We start from the raw sequence: 6,000 nt of genomic DNA, 5'->3' as shown, positions 1-6,000 counted from the left end.
AGTTCTGAGGACAAAATCTTTCGAGACAAACTATCTGATCCATTAACTTTCTACTGAAAAATAAATGATTATCTTCTGTTCTTCAGATAATACGTTACTGCGTTAAATATTTACGTATTGAATCTTCAATACTACCCATTTTGTCAGTAACGTATATCAAAATTCAATTTCGAATGATATAAAATATATGACATTATCGAATATACTTATTATCTTGTCTTGTACCTACTTTCTTTACCTTTTTTGTACACTCAACACTTATATCGCGACGAAATAATAATTTAGTCGAAACGGAATTACGCTAAGAAATGAATCAATAAGATGAGAAAAAACTTTAGTCGCAAATTTGTTGAATCTGATCTTGAAGAGTCATTGATTCTAAGGAGAGCATCAAGAGAAAATTCCTCGAAGATGAGTTGATCATTTCGTAGGAATTTTCCTAGGAATCATCCCAAAAATAATGACCCACTTCGCAATCAAACCCTCCAGAATTCTATCGACATAAAGTTGTTCCACAAAATATTGCATTTCCATTGAAATAATTATACCGCTACTAAAGGACTATCAGAAGTATATCGATAAGATGAGAAGATACTTAGTGTCGTGAATATAGAAAATGTGTTCTTGAAGGTTCATTCATTCTGAGGAAAGCACTACAAGAAAATTCTTCAAAGATGACATGGTCATTTCGAAGGAATTTCCCCAGGAATTTTCCCGAAAATAATGACCCACTTCGCAAACAAATCCTCCAGAATTCTATCGACATAAAGTTACTCCACAAAATATTGTACTTCGATTTAAATAATTGGACCGCTACTGAAGGACTATCAGAAGTATATCGAAAAGATGAGAAGATACCTAGTGTCGTGAATGAAGAAAATTTGTACTTGAAGGAATTTAGAAAAAATTTCCCCAGGAATCGCCCCGAAAATAATGACCCACGTCGCAAACTAACCCTCCAAAATTCTATCGACATAAGTTACTTCACAAACTTTTGCGTTTCCCACGGAATTCATCACGATTATCATCAGTGCCAGCTGATAAATCGAAACGACTCACTTTGACCTTTACATTTTGCTTTTACGCTCCTGGTCCATCGATGGCTAAAGTTGGGAATGACTTCCAGGAGATCCCTTAGCAGCCCTGTCCACAAAGGACAAGACTGTGCTCTAAGACCTTTCCGTCATTCCATAAATGCTGACAGCGAAGTCCCAGGAAACACTACACTCACTACACTTCAATCAAGAATCTGAAAAAAAAAGAGAAGGGTTAAGATTGGCAGGATAATCATTCGCAAGGATTCCGCATGAATCATAATCTCGAAGAAGTGGTATCACACCAATACTCACCGAGTCTCGATTCTGATCAATACGGGAATTCAAGTCTACTGCTACTCCTTATAACGAATGTTGTTTAGACTTTTGCCACCAACTTCTGTCATGCTGTAAGAAGTTAAAGTTCAAGAAAAAATATTCAACAGTGAAATTGATAAGAATTTACCTGTTGTAGGTGCTGACAGGTGCATCATCTCATTATATTACCAGTTCTGAGAGTGAAATGGTTTGATTCGAATTATCTGATTCATTAACTTTCATATGAAAAATAAATGATTATCTTCTGTTCTCTAGATGGTTTGTTACTCCACTGAAAAAAAAGAAGGGTAAAGATTAGGAGGATAATCATTCGCAAGGAGTCCGAAAAATCATAATCTCGAAGAAGTGGTATCACACCAATACTCACCGAGTATAAGAAAACCATCTCGATACTGATAATCACGGAAATCCAAGTCAACTGCTGCTACTTATAACTTATGTTGTTTAGACTTTTGCCACCAACTTCTGTCATGCTGTAAGAAGTTAAAGTTCAAGAAAAGATATTCAACAGTGAAATTGATAAGAATTTACCTGTTGAAGGTGCTGACAGGTGCATCATCTCATTATATTGCCAGTTCTAAGAGTGAAATGGTTTGATTCGAATTATCTGATTCATTAACTTTCTTATGAAAACTAAATGATTATTTTCTGTTCTCTGGATGGTTTGTTACTCCGCTGAAAAAAAAAGAAGGGTAAAGATTAGGAGGATAATCATTCGCAAGGAGTCCGAAAAATCATAATCTCGAAGAAGTGGTATCACACCAATACTCACCGAGTATAAGAAAACCATTCTCGATACTCATAATCACGGAAATCCAAGTCAACTGCTGCTACTTATAACTTATGTTGTTTAGACTTTTGCCACCAACTTCTGTCATGCTGTAAGAAGTTAAAGTTCAAGAAAAAATATTCAACAGTTAAATTGATAAGAATTTACCTGTTGTAGGTGCTGACAGGTGCATCATCTCATTATATTGCCAGTTCCAAGAGTGAAATGGTTTGATTCGAATTATCTGATTCATTAACTTTCTTATGAAAACTAAATGATTATTTTCTGTTCTCTGGATGGTTTGTTACTCCACTGAAAAAAAAAGAAGGGTAAAGATTAGGTGGATAATCATTCGCAAGGAGTCCGCATAAATCATAATCTCGAAGAAGTGGTATCACACCAATACTCACCGAGTATAAGAAAACCATTCTCGATGCTGATAATCACGGAAATCCAATTCAACTGCTGCTACTTATAACTTATGTTGTTTAGACTTTTGCCACCAACTTCTGTCATGCTGTAAGAAGTTAAAGTTCAAGAAGAAATATTCAACAGTGAAATTGATAAGTATTTACCTGTTGTAGGTGCTGACAGGTGCATCATCTCATTATATTGCCAGTTCTAAGAGTGAAATGGTTTGATTCGAATTATCTGATTCATTAACTTTCTTATGAAAACTAAATGATTATTTTCTGTTCTCTGGATGGTTTGTTACTCCACTGAAAAAAAAGAAGGGTAAAGATTAGGTGGATAATCATTCGCAAGGAGTCCGCATAAATCATAATCTCGAAGAAGTGGTATCACACCAATACTCACCGAGTATAAGAAAACCATTCTCGATGCTGATAATCACGGAAATCCAAGTCAACTGCTGCTACTTATAACTTATGTTGTTTAGACTTTTGCCACCAACTTCTGTCATGCTGTAAGAAGTTAAAGTTCAAGAAAAGATATTCAACAGTGAAATTGATAAGAATTTACCTGTTGTAGGTGCTGACAGGAGTGACAGGTGCAGTATCTAATTATATATTCAGTTCTGAGGACAAAATCTTTCGAGACAAACTATCTGATCCATTAACTTTCTACTGAAAAATAAATGATTATCTTCTGTTCTTCAGATAATACGTTACTGCGTTAAATATTTACGTATTGAATCTTCAATACTACCCATTTTGTCAGTAACGTATATCAAAATTCAATTTCGAATGATATAAAATATATGACATTATCGAATATACTTATTATCTTGTCTTGTACCTACTTTCTTTACCTTTTTTGTACACTCAACACTTATATCGCGACGAAATAATAATTTAGTCGAAACGGAATTACGCTAAGAAATGAATCAATAAGATGAGAAAAAACTTTAGTCGCAAATTTGTTGAATCTGATCTTGAAGAGTCATTGATTCTGAGGAGAGCATCAAGAGAAAATTCCTCGAAGATGAGTTGATCATTTCGTAGGAATTTTCCTAGGAATCATCCCAAAAATAATGACCCACTTCGCAATCAAACCCTCCAGAATTCTATCGACATAAAGTTGTTCCACAAAATATTGCATTTCCATTGAAATAATTATACCGCTACTAAAGGACTATCAGAAGTATATCGATAAGATGAGAAGATACTTAGTGTCGTGAATATAGAAAATGTGTTCTTGAAGGTTCATTCATTCTGAGGAAAGCACTACAAGAAAATTCTTCAAAGATGACATGGTCATTTCGAAGGAATTTCCCCAGGAATTTTCCCGAAAATAATGACCCACTTCGCAAACAAATCCTCCAGAATTCTATCGACATAAAGTTACTCCACAAAATATTGTACTTCGATTTAAATAATTGGACCGCTACTGAAGGACTATCAGAAGTATATCGAAAAGATGAGAAGATACCTAGTGTCGTGAATGAAGAAAATTTGTACTTGAAAGAATTTAGAAAAAATTTCCCCAGGAATCACCCCGAAAATAATGACCCACGTCGCAAGCTAACCCTCCAAAATTCTATCGACATAAGTTACTTCACAAACTTTTGCGTTTCCCACGGAATTCATCACGATTATCATCAGTGCCAGCTGATAAATCGAAACGACTCACTTTGACCTTTACATTTTGCTTTTACGCTCCTGGTCCATCGATGGCTAAAGTTGGGAATGACTTCCAGGAGATCCCTTAGCAGCCCTGTCCACAAAGGACAAGACTGTGCTCTAAGACCTTTCCGTCATTCCATAAATGCTGACAGCGAAGTCCCAGGAAACACTACACTCACTACACTTCAATCAAGAATCTGAAAAAAAAAGAGAAGGGTAAAGATTGGGAGGATAATCATTCGGAGGATTCCGCATGAATCATAATCTCGAAGAAGTGGTATCACACCAATACTCACCGAGTCTCGATTCTGATCAATACGGGAATTCAATTCTACTGCTACTCCTTATAACTTATGTTTTTTAGACTTTTGCCACCAACTTCTGTCATGCTGTAAGAAGTTAAAGTTCAAGAAAAAATATTCAACAGTGAAATTGATAAGAATTTACCTGTTGTAGGGGCTGACAGGTGCATCATCTCATTATATTGCCAGTTCTGAGAGTGAAATGGTTTGATTCGAATTATCTGATTCATTAACTTTCATATGAAAAATAAATGATTATCTTCTGTTCTCTAGATGGTTTGTTACTCCACTGAAAAAAAAGAAGGGTAAAGATTAGGAGGAAAATCATTCGCAAGGAGTCCGAAAAATCATAATCTCGAAGAAGTGGTATCACACCAATACTCACCGAGTATAAGAAAACCATCTCGATACTGATAATCACGGAAATCCAAGTCAACTGCTGCTACTTATAACTTATGTTGTTTAGACTTTTGCCACCAACTTCTGTCATGGTGTAAGAAGTTAAAGTTCAAGAAAAGATATTCAACAGTGAAATTGATAAGAATTTACCTGTTGAAGGTGCTGACAGGTGCATCATCTCATTATATTGCCAGTTCTAAGAGTGAAATGGTTTGATTCGAATTATCTGATTCATTAACTTTCTTATGAAAACTAAATGATTATTTTCTGTTCTCTGGATGGTTTGTTACTCCACTGAAAAAAAAAGAAGGGTAAAGATTAGGAGGATAATCATTCGCAAGGAGTCCGAAAAATCATAATCTCGAAGAAGTGGTATCACACCAATACTCACCGAGTATAAGAAAACCATTCTCGATACTCATAATCACGGAAATCCAAGTCAACTGCTGCTACTTATAACTTATGTTGTTTAGACTTTTGCCACCAACTTCTGTCATGCTGTAAGAAGTTAAAGTTCAAGAAAAAATATTCAACAGTTAAATTGATAAGAATTTACCTGTTGTAGGTGCTGACAGGTGCATCATCTCATTATATTGCCAGTTCTAAGAGTGAAATGGTTTGATTCGATTCATCTGATTCATTAACTTTCTTATGAAAACTAAATGATTATTTTCTGTTCTCTGTATGGTTTGTTACTCCACTGAAAAAAAAAGAAGGGTAAAGATTAGGAGGATAATCATTCGCAAGGAGTCCGAAAAATCATAATCTCGAAGAAGTGGTATCACACCAATACTCACCGAGTATAAGAAAACCATTCTCGATACTCATAATCACGGAAATCCAAGTCAACTGCTGCTACTTATAACTTATGTTGTTTAGACTTTTGCCACCAACTTCTGTCATGCTGTAAGAAGTTAAAGTTCAAGAAAAAATATTCAACAGTTAAATTGATAAGAATTTACCTGTTGTAGGTGCTGACAGGTGCATCATCTCATTATATTGCCAGTTCCAAGAGTGAAATGGTTTGATTCGAATTATCTGATTCATTAACTTTCTTATGAAAACTAAATGAT

At 35.1% G+C, this 6,000-nt stretch overlaps 1 long non-coding RNA gene across 1 annotated transcript; it reads right to left on the bottom strand.

Moving 5' to 3' along the window:
* Window positions 1-946: 946 nt before the first annotated feature.
* Window positions 947-1,562, bottom strand: LOC123321573. Its single transcript, XR_006538889.1, has 3 exons — window positions 1,501-1,562; window positions 1,350-1,442; window positions 947-1,249 (listed from the first exon to the last, which is right to left on the bottom strand). It is a non-coding gene; the product is annotated as an uncharacterized LOC123321573 (long non-coding RNA).
* Window positions 1,563-6,000: the final 4,438 nt, after the last annotated feature.

This window comes from Coccinella septempunctata, chromosome X, assembly GCF_907165205.1.
Source record: "Coccinella septempunctata chromosome X, icCocSept1.1, whole genome shotgun sequence".
Classification (NCBI taxonomy): Eukaryota; Metazoa; Arthropoda; class Insecta; order Coleoptera; family Coccinellidae; genus Coccinella; species Coccinella septempunctata.
The sequence above is the reverse complement of the archived record's forward strand: the minus strand, read 5'-3'. Positions and strand labels throughout refer to the sequence as shown.